Source organism: Dromaius novaehollandiae, chromosome 2 (genome assembly GCF_036370855.1).
Source record: "Dromaius novaehollandiae isolate bDroNov1 chromosome 2, bDroNov1.hap1, whole genome shotgun sequence".
Lineage (NCBI taxonomy): Eukaryota > Metazoa > Chordata > Aves > Casuariiformes > Dromaiidae > Dromaius > Dromaius novaehollandiae.
In genome coordinates, this window is record NC_088099.1 from 99305136 (window position 1) to 99324419 (window position 19284).

The 19284-nt window shown below is 42.8% G+C and overlaps 1 protein-coding gene across 20 annotated transcripts in view; it reads right to left on the minus strand.

The window, feature by feature from the left end:
- Positions 1-19284, minus strand: part of ATXN1 (ataxin 1) — a 350922-nt gene that overhangs the window by 110077 nt on the left and 221561 nt on the right. For 19 of the 20 annotated variants that reach the window (XR_010387821.1, XR_010387820.1, XM_064507009.1 and 16 more), the window contains one exon: positions 13785-13908. The exons of the other annotated variant lie outside the window; for it this stretch is intronic. The gene's annotated coding sequence lies outside the window, so the exon portion shown is untranslated. The remainder of the gene's footprint in view (positions 1-13784; positions 13909-19284) is intronic. 20 annotated transcript variants of the gene reach the window in all.

The following is a 19284-nucleotide window of genomic DNA, read 5'->3' on the forward strand; positions in this document are numbered from 1 at the left end:
TACCTCCACTCTCCTCCTCCACTCACACACATATGTACATATGATAAGCTCTTTGACTTGGAGACAGTCTTTTTATTACTGTATATGTGTTCAAATGTCTAGCCAAAACTGGCCTTGGCTGAGACCTACAAGCCTAACACTTTAATAATAATAACACTAATAACTGTGTTAGATGAGAGAGATTAAACCAGCAGGAAAACCATACTTCGCACAGAAAAACAAGCCCTGAAAACTAACTTCAGAGACATGTCCGATCTTGACTTTCTGTACTGAAGGCCTGACTTAAAGTCTAGGAGGTCAATAAAAGACTCCAAGACTTCAAAGCTGAATTTAGGATACAGTATTTTTCCATGACTGGTGTCTTTCAATCAGTCATGTTCCTTCACAGTCACGGTTTCTCCTCTTCAAAGCAACTGAACTTGCAACCTGCCTAATTATTTGAAAACAAGTGAACTGAAGGTAGTTCAAGTGTCTTGGTCTTCATATACCCTCACATATCTTTGTAGAAACCAGAGTCTGCAGTCAGCTGGGTATTTGTTTACTTGACCTTTGTGCCCAGTGAAAGAATGCTTACCCAAATATATATATATATATATATTTTTTTTTTAATTCAATTTGCAAACCACTTTTCTCTTGCAAAGAATAAACTCACTCTTCTAAGATACAAGATGAATCTGATATTGCTTTAATCTATCTTGGCTTTATCTGGGTGCCCAGTTCAGCTGAGACATCTAATTGTTACAGCCATGTACCTTAGCATGCTAGACACAAAGTAGCGCTATAAACCAGGCTGCAACTCTTGCATATCTTTCATGCTTGTTCTTTCAGCCTTGAGGATGTCTTCTTGGTTAGTCAATTTTATCTTGGTTAGTCAATTTTATCTATTGTATATATAGTACTATTTAAAAACAGCACTCAAGTGTACAAGATAAACATGTGCTCCCACTGAGTTACTAAACATGAAACAATAAATCTGCATACCCGCGATTATTACTACTACTGTGTCACTGCCTTCAGCATATGGAGTAATACAAAACAGCAAGAGGCCCTATGCAGAAAAAGGTCAGCACTCTACAGGCACAAACAGCTTTGTAAGGGAGAAATCCAGTGGCTGCTGCAAACAGGAATCGGTCAGACACTAAACACATGCAACAAGGATAAGGGGAGATGTTTCTTCATAAGCATGGGAAAACTCTTCCACTTGGACTATATGGGGAGAAGTAACAAGGAAAGAAAATGATCCTAGACTTGCATGTACTGAAGAAGTGAAACGTAGCGTGAGAGCTTTGCCAGAAGTGCCAGGAAAGACACCGAACTCTCTGCAAAACAGGAACTGGAACTGTGCAGAAAAAGATTGAAAACACTCAAGAATATGAGGAAAGCCTGCTCGGACCAACCAGAAAAAAAATCATCACCAGCATTTCCAACAACCATTTGAGTTGGAGCCCTTCTATTACCACAGCCTGTTCTACAGGCAAATAGACATGGGCTTTCCCATGAATGTGTGTCCTGCATCTCTGCCTTCCCTCTGCACTCACCCCTCTTTGCTCCGTGTCCCCACGGCACCCTATAACGACCCAGCCTTGTTCCTCATCCCCCTGCACTGGCCTGGCATCCAGGCAAGGGATGTTACGGCCCAGAAGACATGACAAGTGGGCTTGCTGCCAGCCACTGCCAAAGAGAACTAGTAGTGGTAGAGTCTAGCTGTCTTTTTCCCCTTGGTGAGGGCATTAATTTACGCCTCTCACCTCTGCTGCCTGCTGATCTCCATTTAAAAAAGAAGAAAAAAAAAGGAGGAGTTTAATTATGAGACTTCTACTTCCTGCCAGATTTGGTGGGAATTAGCCAAGAGGCACAATACTATGGGAGGGGAACAGGGAGAGACAGACAGACATCATCATCACCACCTACACCTCACTTCCTCAGAATTCAGGCTAAAAATACCCAGGGTCTGAAACATAAATACGTAGGAAAACATTTCATAATGCTTTATCAAAGAGTGATATCAGTATCATTATCTTCATTTTACAGCTGAAGCACTGACTGGTCATGACATGCCTCAAGTCACTAGTCAGAGAGTGGCTGAGCAAGAAATAAAAGCTGTGTCTCCTGATTGCAAGCCAGTGCCCTACCAATGGAGTCATCCCAAACCACAGGGAGAAAGATAGAAGAAGGCTGCAGGAGTCAATATGTGAATATTTAAACCCCGGCTAGTCTCTTTGCAGATAGGACAGAAAGAGAAGAATTTTAAAGGCATTGTAGAAACCAAGAAATGCAATATTCATTCCAAAAAGCAACATCTCTCTCTACCAGGCTCAAAGCAGTAGGCATTATAGATGCATTTCATGAAAAGGCAGGGCAGGACAAGACTGACTTCAACTAGCAGACACAACAGAAATGATTTCTTAAATTAAGAAACCATCCAGAACCAAAGCAAAATCCAAAGACCTCTAAACATGGGAGAAGTTGGGATCTGAATTCTAGCTTTGTGGCCTGGCTCCTACTCTATCTGTAAAATGATCCCAGCCAAACCCTCTGATCCAAACACCATCAGACTTTAGAAAACTTCGATTAGCTTTTGGCTCTTCCCACTCTTCCCAAAATCCTGGGAGACTCTCTCTAAGAAATCTGTGATGTTTCAACTGTGCTTTAAAACTAACCATTTTCAGTACTATTTGACCAAATCTTACCAAGGCTAAATTTCTATTGTTTTTCCTTGCATGTGAAAAGGATAAAGTAATCAGTCAGGAATCACTTAAATGATTCCTTTTATCTAAAAATCCCCACCATCTTTGGAAAACAATTTCCCTTGCCTTATCCCTTAGGTTTTAAATTTTGCTTATCAGAATTACTTCTTACCAAGACAAGAATGTTCCTACCATTTATGATATTTTTGTTCAGATGATTCTAAAAAAACAGAAAATAGAAAGAATTCTGGAATTTGCTTTTTCATACAAGAAGTTATATGAAAGAGCAGCATAAAGTGCCATTCTATTTCTCTGTAATTAAAAATCCCATACTCCTCCTTTGTATCTCCTCTTCTATTGCTGTTTTCAGTAAGGATCAAGGATACAATTTCTCCTCTGCCACACCATAAAGCAGAAGGGATGTAATGAGCCCTTGGTCTAATGCAGTGAGACCTGAGCTCTGCCATCAGTCTCTTACCTGCCCAGAGCATGTCAGAGTAGTAATGTCTCAGACTGGGTGACACCAAGCTCCCCCACACCACTGCTACTACTTGTCTTAAGACTGATGGTCCACACAGATAATTCCATTTGTAGTGACAAACATAGCCCGAGATCAACCTTTTTGCAGAGCTTGTTTTGAGCTGCTGCATCTTTACCACTGGAAGTTATTGCATGTTAGTACAATGCCAAAAAGAAAAAAAAAAAAAGTACCATGTTAAGATGCCAGGACATGGCATTGCCCTTATTTTGTGACTCCCTTTATCAATGTATGAAATTCGCCTTCCTGATACACCTTTGAAATACAGCAACCTAAATGGAGTAGCGGGATGGCATCAGAAGGGAAGGACTTTCAGAACGCAGCGGTCTGATGTGCAGGGATGGTTCCCTAGCTGGGTGCTCCACTCACTCTGCTACAAGCATGATCAGACTGTGGCCGTGCATAGTCTGGGTGGGAGCCATGTGTAGCATCTTCAAGGGTCGCTTACTGTTAAGATACGGCACTGGGTCAACTAGGAACCATGAGAAAGCCTCCTACAGCCTCCATTCCAGTAAGACAGTTTACAGACAAACAATTGTCACCTGCAACTCCTCATCCCCCACACCATCCATCTCCACCGAAACAGAAATGGAAAGACCAAAAACCTCACAAAACCAAAAAATGATGCTTCAATCTGACAGATCTTTTCTGCACCTGATCAGTTGGGTTTTCTAATATGATGCAGGCACTGAGACTGAGTTCATGTGAATACAATTTCAGTGTCAGCTACACGGATACTGTAACAGTTTTGATAGCCAGAATCAGATAGTGTGCTTTGCTTTTTGCTATGTTCTGAACTCCTGAAGGAATGTTTAAAAAATGCCTTTGTTAAGCCTTAAATGCATTGTGCCATAAGCCTTAAAATAACAACCATAACTTAGCTAAGGCCAGATCCTTTATGAGGACCATCTGTCTTGGTTAAGTTTGTTTTCCTGAAGAAGTAATAGCCATTGCTTTACATATCACCTTTAGCATCGGTCTCATCAGACAACAGGCCTTGTGTTGGCATGGAGGTTTCCCTCTTTGATCACGGAAAAACACCGTTGTCCACTGCTTGAAGGCTCCAGCCCCGACATGACGGGCAGCCTTGTGCATGCACAGGTCAACAAGCAGGATCAGGGCTCAAGTTTGCGACAGAAAAATCAGCTACCATATGCCTACGGGGCCCACGGGATTGAATACTGTGGGGTTCTTTGTCTGCTGCTGGCTGTCCAGCGCTCTCCTTTCACCGGCCACTCTCCACTTTCAGTCCTGACCCAGTCATTTCAGCCAACAACGCTCTTCCAAACCCTCTTCATTCACTTTATGGGTGCAGATCTGGGAGTGAACTGGAAACTGCCAGTCTCAGCCTGACTGAGGATCGACATTAAACCTGCAATTCTGACTGAGTTTTCCTATTAAGGTGTTCCTGACAGGATCTTACCAGGCAGCTCAAGTGAAACCAATCACTGATACTCAAGATGTAAAACAGGTGAAATATCTGCATTACAGTGAAAAATTATCTACATATTATTTTGGTGCATGGCTTATATAAAACAGACTTCCTCTAATAAATGAGGAGTACAGCTCAATTTGCATCTGGCCCATCTTATACACAACTCAAGTGGTGCAGAGCCAGCACAGACCCAAACATCCCCTCAAGTGAACAAAACACATCTTTCAAGTATAGATCACACTGAGTCAGTGTTTACATACTGGTCTGCTAATAAGCAGCACCAGGAATTCCTGAACATAAGTTTTATTTTTATTACTATCATACATTACTATAGAGCATACCAAGTCCAGGCACTTTAAATTACGAGGGCTGTTATCACCCGTTACTTTATCAGCCCTCCACACAAGCACATAACTGAAGCATTCTGATAAGAATGTCTAAAATGTCTGCTATGCTTGAAATCAGCAAACTCTTCCTTTTCAATCCTGACCTAGCCATTTCATTTAACAAAGCTTTTCCTACTCTTTCAAAACACTTTCTACTCACTTAATGGCCATGATCATACTGGCCATCTTGGAAACCATTAGTCCCCAAAATAATACAGCATAGCTATTTATTCATGTTAGTGGCTTGACATATTTTAAGGACTACCATTTCACAATATGGAAGGAAACATGGGTGGACATCCATCTTTTGACAAGAGATTTAACTATCACACTTCAGGCTTCACACACAGAGCATTAATGCACCTTCTAAATGAAGAAAATCAGGAAACTGTGCAACTACAACAAACAACTTGTCAAAAACTGCATAGGTTTTTGTACTTGTTTTTATATTCCCAGACTCATTAGGATCAATATATATACAGGGGTGTGTGTGTACGTGCATTCATTCCCAACCGCATTTCTCAGGAAGGTGCCAGTCTGAGGAAGAAGAGTCAGGAGTGTAAAAAACCATTTCTACTATAATGAGCAAAAATAGTTTTATTTATTGTCATTTGGGGGGGGGGGAGGGTTGTTTGTTTGTTTTTAAATAGCTTAAAATTGTTCCAGTATTAACTTCTAAAACCTGACTGCTGTAAGCTCAGTCAATGCCTCTGAAACAGTAACTTATAGCAAACTTACCTACATCATAATAGCTACAGTCAGAACTGGATGTTAAAATATCAAATTATGAATGTTGCCTATCCCGGCACTCATTTCATTCCCCAACAATTGTGCTTGGAAAGGAAACAGAGTGGAGAGGTGGGGTGGGGAACACACAGCTAATTAGCTGGGTTTCGCAACCTAATTTAACCTGCCAGTCCATTTTTCTGCCATTCTTATACGTATAAGTAGGTTGGAAAGCCCAAAGTCCTAGTTCTTCACACTTTTATTCCATCATTTCTGGCTGTCTGCCCGGGAACTTCTGTCCCCTCACCAACCCGCTCTCTCTTTTGGAGCTCCAGATCACCACATCTAGACTCAGGAGCACAAGAGCAAGTTGTTCACGTTCAACAAAACCAACAGCATCCAAACACACCAAGCAGCACGCGTTCTTCAGAGAGCAAAGAGGCTACCGGCACTTGCTCAAGATCTTCCCTCGTGCTAGGTACCTTTACTGCAGCTCCAACAAGTCACCGAAGGCTGAGTGATTCTTGAGCGAACATATAATAAAACTCTAGGCAATACCTGCACTGCACAACCACACAACCCGGGTGCGAGGGCTGGTGCAGAGCGGGCTCGGACACTGATAGGGCACACTGCAGGCAAGGCTGTACAGACATACTTGTGTAAGTGCTGCCAGCAGAAAAACAGCACCAGGCAGCACCCTGCGCAGACTAATTGGCATAAGCAGGGAGGATGTAAGAGGAGAAGCAGGACTAATTAGCCTGAGCAAAGCACCTTGTCAGCTTGGGAATCTCTGCATGGGGCTCTGATGCACAAACAGATGTACTCATCATGACCGAGCCTTTTTTACTCCATACAGTCAGCAGGTATTTCATTATGACCAAGAACTACTGCTGAAGCAATGTATCTTTTCATCTGAGAGCAGAACGTGGCGATTCCGCAGTTCTTAATGCTTTTTTTTGAAGCAAAGAACTGCAGGGGTCTCACAGATCGATGTATGATGCTTCTCTCATTCCGTGTGCTTATGTAGATAACCCAACAGTTTTCCTTTGCATAATCTTTTTTGAGAGGGGAAGACCCTATAATATTTGGCATTTATTTGATTTTTATTTTATGTTATGGCTTTCCAGGTCCTTAGAGAAAAGGAAAGGAAGAACACAGTGCCAACAATACTTCTACTACTTCACTGTACATTCCCCATCTCAAAATACTCTCCAGATGGAAGAAGTTTATTTGTAAGTAGGAAAGCATAAGGCTGACTGAAGAAAAGCGATAATTACATTAGAATAACAACAACAACAACAAAACCCAGAGTTAATTTAAGAAGAGGTTTCACCCAATAATGAAGACATATAGAGCAGTGCAGCTCACTCACCCTCTCTGGGAACGTCATCAGGAACAGTAAGACTATTCACTAAGCCAAATCCCTTCAGCTGAACTGGTTTGACTGGTCAATGATAAATAGAAGGAAACGCTTGTACTTACTTCTCCTCAATCACTCTGTTGGCTATCCCTCAGGCTTAATTGAAGATATTTATACTAACATTTTAACAGCTTCTAGTAAAAGCAAAAAGAATCCTGATAATTCTCACTATGCATCTAATGGACATTTCTTAACGCAGAAATGAGTTAAGAGGACCTCCCTACTTCAAATAGCAGTACATGACACAGAATGAATGACAAAGAGACATTATTTTGCTTTTGCCCCGTAACAAGCTGATACTTTAACAAGGTTGCTTACAGTACATGGCTTTACAAGAAAACAAATATGCCCTTCAAAAAAATCCAAAATAGAGTTAACTATGTTAACTGTGACCATGAAAAGTGTTAGCTGCTCCAAGGCTCTTCCTATTGCTCTACCCTGAGTGTCAAGCTCACTTTTACTTCACTGGAGGTTGGTGTGCCCTGAGGTTTCTTTTTGTGAGCTATTTGCATCAGAAATGCTAAATCAGGCTGTTGAGAAGACAGGTTCTATTTACCAGAGACACAAATTCCCAGCAGATGAAGACTTAAAGTACAATTGGCCTCCCCGTTGCAAGGAATCTCTGTAGCTCTGGTCACACGTGTCCACTCACCAGGGAAGCCAAATCACATTTTGCCCTGCTTCTTTCAACTGTCATAGCTTTTGCAATGCCTTAGCAGGATTCACTGCAGTTTCAATGTCGTGAGACACACAGAACTTATAAACCACCTCGACTCCGAATGAAGGTTTTCTGGAATAGACATAGCTGATCAACCTTCCTCTCCCCATCTAATGCAACCCTCGCTCCCCAAACAGATCTCTTCTGGCACTACTGGGTGCAATAAACTTGATTTGCCATAGTAGGGAGGGTTTCTCCATTATTTAAAGAGCTGCTAGGAGAATCCATTAGAAATAAATAAAAGACTACAACTTCTCAGGTTTCATTAGCCTGTCTCTAGTTCTGACATCTCAACAGGAAAAGCAGCTAAGAGCAATCCTGGTAACTTGCTTCTTTATCTTCCTTCTCTTGACCTCCATGCCATCAGGTGCCTCTGAAACATTCATCAGTGTCTGCAGCTGGAAACGCCAATGCTGTTTAACTGCCAGAAACATAAAACTCACTGAGAAGGAACACAGCACCAATACTGCCAGTTTCTCTGAGAGTATCTAATATTCCTCCCCAACATAAGCAGCTGGGGTCAACATGCCTTGTGGGCTACAAACAGTCCTGGAATAAATATGAATGAGCAATCTGTTCAGAATAGTATTTCTACTCTGAGGGCTCACAATTACTTTCGACTAACCTACCAGTGATAGCAGCCTTTCTTTTTGAAGGCACACATCACATAGGAAAATAGAAAAAATTTGGAGAACTTAATTTACACTCCCTTTCTGCTACTGCCATCAAAATTATCAGCATTGAGAGAAGCATCAGCAGGATACTAGATTCTGCTAGTGTCACTGTGGACACAGTAAACCAGCTCACCAGTGATGCTCACTCGCACAGCAGCAGGACAAACAACCAAAAAAAGGAAGAAGAGGCAGAATAGCAGCAAAAATAATATTTAAACACCCATGGGACATGCACATGTTAGTCAGCTCCATGCCAGACTAACCTGCAAATACTAAAGCAGCTTTCATGCCACACTCTGGTCTGCAAAGGCTGGGTTTGATTCCCCCTTGATTTACACAGAAAGTTTCTTGGAGCAAGAAGTACTGCATGCAAGGACCTGAAGTCTCTCCGGCCGACAGCACCAAGTTAAAAATAAGAGCAACCACAGGCTACACTGCTGAATTGCAGGAGATGCTTTTCCCTCATGGATCACACTGCAACCATCCTACTACCACAACCCTTAACAAATGCATTCACCTGCCTTCCTTACTTTGCTCACTCGCTCCAACGCACAAGTACCGCCTGGCCTTCTCTAGCAGCAAATCACGAAACAAAGCTGACAGCGAAAAGCTGGGGCAGCAGTTAAAGTGACTGCCAAAGAGAAATCTGTTTGCTCAGGCAAAAGCTGTTCTCAGTCCAAACATGGGAGTCATAATCTTACAGCCATTTGCTTGGAAGACAATGAAGAAAAGGCATAACAGACTGGCAAACTATGGCTTGCCACAGTAAGGAAAGAGAACAATCTTTGTGCCCGGATTTCCTTGCTCTGCAGGATAAGTTTTACAAAGCTGACAACCGGTAGCAACATGTAGTGGCCCCAGGCATCATGCCTGCCTATCAAAGACTTGGATTTTAGCCCTGGAGAAATTACAGCTTCTCAGTTCTCTAGAAGCTACATAGGCCGAGAAGAAAGCAAGAGTGAATAATGAGTGACCTAACTGAAAATTATTTTAATACACGGATTGCAGGCTGCAGCCACAAACCTAGGTGCGGCTGGGGTGGGGGGAAAATAGAGGGAAGGAGGGAAGGAGGACAAAGACATCTTGCATTTGACAAGAACAGTACGTCTACAGATTACAAAATGCAACCAACTGGGGCTGGCATCAGCAGCAAAGTCACCCACTGGAGTGGTAGGGGCTGGCACACCGCATGGAGAGCACGGACCCAGCAGGTAACCACGGGAGACAAAGGAGGAATCGGAAAGGCTCAGCAATCCAGGCGGAAAAAGAGATCAGGACAAAGACAGGTTGGGAGGTGGTGAGTCGAGGAGGCAGCAGGCAGGAATGTGGAGAATAACAAGGTAAATTTTGGGAGGCTGTATAGACATGACTAAAAAAGGCATTCGGCTCTGAGGCACTCCCCGAGCACTGGTGACATAGGGCCTCCTCGCCACGCATCCCTCTGCAGGACTCAAATTCACCCTAGCATCCTTCGCCGCCGCGGGGCAGGGAGCAAGCCCGGCGTGCCGGTCTGCGGGCACAGCCAAGCTCTCACCCACGCCGTCTGCAGGCGCCCTCCTTGGCATGCAGGGTCCCTCGGCAGGGAAACAACATGGATCACACCAGGCCAGAGCCCTGTGCGACAACGTATGTCCGCGCTATGCACAGTCAGGGGCCCGCGGCTTTGGGGATGCAGGAGGGAGGGAGCCGACCTGAAGCACAGAGACACCTATGGTGGCCTGCTTCGTTTGGTACAGATGCAGTAGCTCTACTGTATTTCCATAGCATTCCTTTTAATCCCATATTTATCAGTTAAATAAACTGCCAAACTTAAGGCCTCGTGTTATGGTTCAAATCCTTTTTTTCCAGTGCTGAAAGGGACCCAAACTGTTTCTACTTCCTCTCCTGAATGTCAGCCTTGACCTGTTCTTGCCTGTCCGTCGTAAGCATGTGACGTGAAGCAAAAGCCAGGAAATAAGACGTTCTGAATAAACATTTATTTTGTAGGAATACTTCTGATTTTTGGCAGAGAAATGTCAGAAACCTGAAGCCCTATGCACAGCATGCCTCCAGAGCGCAATTTCTATTTACAGGGAAGCTGCAGCTGTCTGTAGCTCTTAATGAAGAATAATGCCTGGGAATAAATTACTGCCGTTTCTGAGAGACATTTCTCAAATGACAGTGATTCTTCCTCCTTTCCCTCTCCCTATAAATACTGAACGGCATGCACTGGGCAATTGTTTGGAAGAACGAACACACGCAGTCCTCTTTTGTCGGTAGCCTGGTAATTTCTGCAGAAAGCCGGGAAGTGGTTGAATATACAGATGCAAAAGGAACTCAAAAGCAAATGCATTCAGAAACCTTAAGGCTGCATGTGTCAAAACTTTCCCTCACTCTCCCAAGGTGTGTACAGCTCCTCACCGCTCGAACAGACAACCGCACATTGTTTCCAGCCTCACCACAAATCCAGTGCTGAGGCTCAAAGCATGGGAGATAGCCGCTCTCCGAAAACCGCCGTAAAAGGCTTATTAGCCTACAATTTCCACAGTGTGCTTACGCTTCCGGTTTAGCCTTCGAGGGGCTGCGCTGATGGTGCAGGCATGGGAAGAAGGTGATGCTCTGGGGAAAGGGTGTGCCGGGGCAGCCGCGAGCCTTGCCAGCCAGCGCAGGAGGCGGCACTGACATCAGCCCCACCAGTTGCTCACTCCCAGGCCCTGCCAGAGGTCACAGCGCCAGGAAAAACAGCCCGCGGCAAGGGCTACGGGAGGAGCATGAATGAGATAGGAGCAGGGTGAAGGGAGCGATGAGGGCCAGGAGCAGAGGAAGAACACGTCAGACCAGAGCCAGGACGAAATGCTACGCGGCTGCGAGCACAGCTGCTGGGATCCTCACTCGGATGGTGCCCAGCCCTCACGCAGGCAAATTCCCACCGAAGGCACGCATTGAAGCGCGTCGGAGTGAGGGACAGGGATGTTTGCTCTCCTGCCGTCTGCGGTTTGCCCAAAATAACAGCTATAGATAGAGGATCAACTGAAGCCATCTCAGTTACTGATGCATACAGAATTCGGGGATTTATTTTCCAGTTCCCACAAACTGTGCCAGAGGTTTTAGCGCAAGTGGAAAAAAAAAACCATGAAGAAATGCCTGCGAGTGAGGCACACGAACAGTTTATTCATTGCTTCTGTCCCAGTGTGTTTGTGCGTGTGTGGCTAGCACTCCAAAAAAGCTACAGTGTATGTTTTGGGGTTTAAAAGAACTCAGAATACTGAAATCCTACCAGAAAATTACACAACCTTATGCTGGAAATCACAAGGTACCCGCCTACAACAGCAAAGGAACCTCACCTTCCTTCGGTTTTAGCCCTAAGTAAAAAAACATTCCTCCTTAACAAATCCTCACAACATCTTTTTTTCTCCCTGCAAAAGCAGAATATGGACTTGATTTGTACAAGCTCTGCTATTCCAGAAATCTGTTTCATCCAAATGAGGAGAACGGGAAAGAGGAAGGGAGAAAGTTTATGCTGTTTAGTAAACACTCGGTTTCTAGGTGGATACAACATGCTGGTCCCAAATTACTGCCCTCCTGACACCCCCCCCCCCCCCCCCCCAACGCTCTGAAATTTGCCTCGGTGGCAGAGCAATGAGATAGACGGGAACAGAGTAACTACTGTTCACAACAGGAAAGGTCTGAGCGCTCTCCATACGCTTGAACGTGACAACACCCTGCAAACACTCAGGGAAAAGAGAGCAGCATTTTTAAGTAAAATGATTGTGTGCTGGTATTTCCTTTAAGCAGAAAGGGTAGAAATACCACTCCTCCTCATTTCCGGTATTCTTGTCTCCCCGAGAGTATCCAGGGAAGAGGGGAGGGGAGAGGAGGAACCTGGCTGACTGCCTGGTTGTGACAGCACTGTCCTCCAAGCAGGAGTGAGGTGACAAAACACGCTCTCCTGCAACTTCTGAAGAGCTCTCCATCACCTACAGTGACTCCCCTACAGAAAGTGCTTCTGCATGCCTGGGTAAGAGCCATTTTCAAGAGCACTTTCTTTCCATCTGTACCTAGTGAGAAGAGTGCTACTTCTCCTTTCCAGACCTGGGCTTCACGAGTGTAATTCAGGGTTTTATCACCTCAACAGTATACCACCGCACAGCACTTTAAATAGGCTCATTTTAAAGCATTTAGGACAGGACAGAATGTCATAATCACATCGACAGCATCTTACACAGATGCTCCATCACCTGTAATGGCTGATGATTACATCCTTCCCTCACACAGTTTATCTGGTTGATCTTGAACACCACATACCATTCAGGACCCGGAGAACGCTCTCCTCGGCATGAAGTAGCGCTGCTGTTGCAATCAGTGGAAGTGATTGCAACATCTTGAACAAACATCTCCTGCCATCCCAACAGCTTTGCATGCTAGGACAGTTTATTATTATTATTATCATTTAAGGCTGGCCCTCCTCTGCTCTAGGATGACAGCTTGCAAAGTAAGCCCTTGCGGTTTCAGACAAGTCTTTCAAAGTGTGGGTATAAACTGATATGGCCACGTCTGCTTGGATACACAGACAGTGAGAAGCTTCAGGTCTTAGAGGCTCTTCATTCATCTTAATGAATTACTAACTTGGCAGCTTAGTGGTATCAGTTACTAATAACTTCAAATGTCAGCTTTGTTAACTATTTCACATGCAGGAAAGGAGAGAGATGATGAAGACTTTTCAGTGTCTTCTGTAACATCTATTTTGCAAGTGGCCCCTGAGAAAGCAGCACCATTTAGATTCTGTCTCAGTCTGCTTCATACAGCCTACAACCCAAAGGGAAAAGCAGAGCAAGGGCGGATATTCAACTTCCAGGGAAGTAGAAGGCATGCCCAGTCAGGAAATACATTTATATTTACTCAATTTAGAGAAAGTGCAAAAAATATTTGCTCAAATTGGAAGAATCTGCAGCTGTTCTATCACCACTAACATCCTGAAAGACTACAGCATACTTTGGGCATAAGGTTTTAAATGCTAACTTCTCTAATTTTGAAATTCTCAGGGTTTCCTCTTAAGACAAAAAAAGGATTATTCTCAGACCTGGTAGGGAGAGAATTCTTGTTTTGCTCTATCTGAAAGGATGCTCAACACACCAGAGCGACTAGGGCAAACACCACAATGCAAATACCCACATGTGAGGGACATAACTGCAAATGCATGTTATTGCTGTTAATAACTCACAACATTCACTAGGTTCTTCTTCGAGAAGTTCTGGATTATCCTTTAGCATGAAGATTTTTCAGAAGCTGCCAGATTGTTCACAGGTCCTCACTGGCTTTCCTCTTTCAAATATAGCAAGATATATCTGTAAAAGATAAGCAAAACAAACTAAGAAAGGAAAGCAAGGAATAAAAAGAGGAAAATCCATACAGCTGTACAGCAAATGAACAATTGATTCCAGTATCTCCTTGAAGCAAATTCATTTTTAATAAGCTACCAAGATTGAGATTCCATTATAGGGTCTACATAAAACATTGATCTTGGATAGGAAGAGTCATTTGCTCTGTACTTATTAAAAATCATTAAAATCCAGAGTTCGGAGTTGCTGCAACAGACACATAATTAAAACAATTCTTGGATAGTTCTGTTGCCATAACAAGAGGAGGAAAAAACTACTCTGGGTTGCTGTTTTGAAAAGTGTGTGCAAATAAAGCAAAGCGCTCCAGTCCAGAAGATTTTTATGTTCTCACTAAATTCCTCTAATGGGATGCAAACACCTATCTATTTCTCTAGTTACCTGTAATATTGCAACAGATGAGTACTGAAACCAAAAATATGCACACATACGATCACTACTCCTGAGTAGGAAGTATTTTTCCTAACTGAGATTTTTAATATTGTGGGGTGCTTTCACTCTTATTTTAACCTGAGCTACCAATATTTCTCTGTGGGACTGCTCCGCATTTTTTTGACCTACTACTTTGTACCCCTTGTTGCAAAGGCAACAAATATTTGAGGCTGAAGAACTTAAATTAGTGGGTTTGGGGGATATGAAAAATATACCATTTTAAGTGCCAAACTACAGTTTCACTTTCAGGTCATGCCAAATACCTTAAAAAAAAAAAAGTACAATTTATGACCAGAGAGTGCAAATGGCCGACTTTGGGATGGGCAGATATGTATTTGCTAATATTTTCTGGTGTGCCCAAACAACTAATTTACTCTCATCAAGATATTAGGCTATCCTCAAACTTTTTACTGGGGTTCTGGGGAAACTGCTGTGCTACGTTTTTGCTCAAACCCCACAAATAATACTTAAAACAGAGTTTGTATTTCCACAAGGCCTGAATTGAACATCTTTTCCCTTCAGTCAGGTTCCCATGGGCTATTTGTGCCTCCCGAATTCTTCTTCCTTTTACTTCCTGCCACAAACCTTTCCTAGCTCATTGACATAAGCCTCTTAAGACACTTCATATCTAGTTTCAGGATTTGTGCATATAGATCCCACCTTACAAGCATGATGATGCAATTCATGTCCCCCAACTGCAAACATAAGCAAAACAAAAATCTGCACCTGAGGTAGTCCAAGCTTTCTTTACAGTCAATGGAGAAAACTAGAAAATAATTAATCTGACCTATCTTGAGCACCTACTTTAGGATAGAATGAATCATTCTCCAGAAAGGGCTGCTTCTCTCCCCCCCATAAAGCGAATCTAGACAGTCAGCTCAGATTAGATGTCTACAGACAAATGCAGATGAATTTCCCCCTGCATGAAGGCAGGAAATAAGTCAGACAGATGGACACGAGCAGTTCATGGGTGAAGAGCAGAGGGAAGGTAACACAACGGTAGTAGGCAGAGGAACCTACTCAGTAGAGTTTACAGCCCTGACACAGTCTGTTTTATCTAAACAAACAACACTCTCCAAAATCCAAACCCAAACAATTTTATCTCCCAACTGGATTCCTGGCTGAGGCTAAGCCCTCACTTAGCACCGGCGCCCAGTGTTTGCTGTCACCTCTGGCCAGCTGGGACTCTCATGCCCCACGGGCAATGCTGATGAGTAGTCTCAGCTACACGCGTCTTTCTCCTCTCTCTGACGGACTATAGCAATGCAATAAACCTGTTATAAAAGCCTTCCCTGTTAAGAAACTCTGAGCTGGCAGTACAACTTCCCCATGACACAGGCACTGCAACCTCCACGTCCTTTAGATACCCAGCCCTGTGAGCATCTAAAAGTCAGGCTAAACTTTCAGGAGTTTGGTCAACCACATCTCTCTTCTGGTAAAACAGGACCCTACTGCCTGTCTGATGGAGAAGTATATAGTCAGACATGACCTCATAAGCTTTTTTTACTTTAGAAAGCAAACCAAAAAGAGGAAAAAATTAAAACCTAACTTTAAAGTCAACCCTTAGCATTTTTAACCCATTTCCAAGCTATTTATTTTTCTTTAAATGAAGTAAATCTCAAGATTAAAAAAATTCAAAATACATAAAACATTTTAAGTGTTAAAATGAAACATTTTGGCATTTTCAAAATTACCTCTTCTGGTCCCCTCTCCCCCACATTATTTTGGCAATCAACTGAAATCTCTTAAAAACTGCAGTTTTGGACATCTTATTGTTTCACCAAAATTTTCACCCAACACTTATTTCTTGACAATCAACATTCAGGTGAACCTGAAAACGTACCCCAAAGAACTACTAGAAAATACTTAACACTTCTGCAAAAATTAGATGGCTTCCAATTATTTTTAATAAGACCTAACTGACCTTATTTTAATAAGAGCTGGGAGTTTTTAAGTCCATGCAGACCTTGTCTCCCATATCAAATTCTGCCATTCCTGGTTGCATGCACTCCCTGTGAGGCTGCCTAGAGACTAATGTAATAATGTAAATAGTAAGTAAATAATGCTACATGTAATACTGGAATGAAGTCCACCGCAGTCACTGAAGGTCTTCCCACTAACTTCGACAGGCTTGGATTAGGATTTTAATTCCATTCATTTTAAACAAAGCTAGACTTGCCAGTACCAACACTGGTCAGAAAAATAAAAGTAATCATTGCATGCTAATTATGCAGTTATCTTGGTATGAGTCTGGAATTTGAGTTACAGATCTCTGCTAGTGGGTGGACATCAGACAAGCACCTGTGTGATACACTGCACTGGTGATGGCAACTGTCCTCGTATGTGCACTTTTATATCATGGGAAAGAGGACATGAAGTAAGGTAACCAACCTACCTCTCAGTGAAAGAAAGGTGAGAGACCTCATACTCAGCATGGGGTAGATATGCAGCATGTCTACAGACAGTTACTATGGAGCAGATGCTGTACTGTAAACGCACAAGCTAGTTTAACCTGCAACGACTTGCTCACTTGACCTTACCCTTAGGCACTCGTTTCTGTGATGGGCAAAGTACATCTGCCTATAAATGTTCCCATTTAAGTGAACAAATGTTAAGCATTTTCATGCTTAGGACTTAAAGGCAGCGTAGTACAAGCTTCAGGACACAAAGAGGCACAATCTTGAGGGGGGCAAAACCCTGTCCTGACCAGCAGAGCACTCCTTCCAATACAATCTTTTTGCTATGCTGTATCTGACAGCGTGCAGTGACGTGCTCTTCCCTGCAGCATGCAAAGAGTCATAGCTCTGAGTGACTGTCAAGGCGGACTTGTAGGCACCATCAGGCATATTTCACATTCTCTGTTCTCCAGAACAAGGGGCCCAGTTCTGCTTTTGTTCACTCTGGTGCAATTCTGCAGTAATTCCTCTGAAGATGCTGAAGGTATGGAGAGCTTATGGTATCTGAGATCAGTCTGTCTCAAAGACCAGAAGTCCGTTATGAAAGCCTGTTCTTCTGGATCACTTCCACAATGTGCCGGAAACATGGAATATTATTTTTGTAACCATCTTATACTACAAATAAGGGTACCTGATTAGAGAAAATTTGTCCTCTCACACACATACAGCATGGTTCTGGTCTGCAGTACAAAGTAAATTCTAACCATGCTTTGCAACCGAAGTTTCAATATGATCCATGAATCATTATCATATATATGGTTAGTGATCACACATTCACTATAAATGGGAAGTGTTACATAATGAAGCTGTTTTTATGGTCCAACAGCATTATGGTTATTCAAATATCACAGCACAGCCCTGCCTTTGAGCGGTAAGTACATTGAGCTGAGAGATTAGAACTGCAATTGAGTGATGAACAGACTTCAATTCAAAGAACATGGAAGTACTTTTTACAAGTATTTAGTTCCTATAAGTTAGACCCTAGGGCAATCAACAAGTAAGCATCACAGTACAAGCAAGCAACCACAAATTGGCAAAACCAAACATCAGAAATCAGCTCTGTGCAGTACCCTGTTTTTATTCCAAGAAAAGGTCATGCTCTTCATCTCACTTTGAAGAGCAGGCAGTTAGAGATCATACTTTTCCCAGTCCTTTCCTGTAGTTTTTTCATGGTCTTTCCTTGCTCTCTTGTATCATATAATTTGGTTTTCCTAATTCACAAATCAGCATAAGCTAATAAAAATGTTTAAGAGACAGCAGCATTGTTCCTGAGTTGTTTGGCTGTTTGCTGTTATCCCACAACTAATCCTTCAATTAAAATAAAAAAGTAATTCGTTTCCTCCTTCACTCTCCCTCTGCATGAAATAGTTTAGACAGGTTCAATCCTGCCCCACCGCAATGGGAAAGGCAAGGTTATATCTTCCTGGACCATACGCAATTTCAATTACCTAATGTGCATATCATCTACCACGTCAGGAAACAGCTTCTAAATGATTTTCAACAGGTCTAGTTGATTTCACACACATAAAAACGATTCTAACAGAAAAGAAAAAAAATCCAACAACTATCTTTTATATTTCAAGTTAATAAAATCTTCTCTACACAAGCCATGCTGAACTTCGCCCATCTGAGAACCTCCTGACATCCTGCTTCAGATGGGGCTGAGTCATCTTTACATTAATTGTTCTGCTAGCGTAAAAAAGACTTAAATTACACTTATGCCTACTTTAAGGCTACAGCAAAGTAGTATCACTATAGTATAAAAAAAGAGTAAGGTCTAGTTTGCATAAAACAGGCAGGCCTCACTGATTTCTGTCTGACATCCATTCCTCATCTGAAGCTGACAACATCTCGAGCTGAGCTCTGTCTCCACAGCTTTGTCATGTAAACAAGCACTTCCCATGGCTTTGCAAGTGGTCCATAGTGAAACGCCTGACTTCACAACATGTTACATCCACTTTGTGCAGGGTGAATAACAATACCTGTGTGTAAGAATGGTAAATCAAGTTGCCTGCATATCCTGCAGGTTCTAAATCAGAAAAACAGCATGCACATGATGAGGCTCAGAAAACAAAGCAACCCACCCTGCCCTGAAATTTGTAGTAGGGGAAGAACAGACATACATTACCTTGCTCAACTGTATGAACGCATCCACCGGCCCCTCCAGCCCTGCACATCCTTCCTCTGTGTAAATGCTGTTGCCAGTGCAGGTGTGTGCTCACTGCAAAAACACCATGCTGCAGGATGTGAACTTCTGTCAAACAGCGGACAGATAGGAGTAGCAGGTGAGGTTGAAGGGGTACAAGAACGCATTATTTGGAGGCTCGCATCCTCCAGGGCACTAGCCAATGCTGAAGATGACAAGTGATTCTGAATAACTAGCACAATTGTTTGTCACCTAGAAGTCAGTGTCCCAAGACTGAGCCTAAAAAAGCCT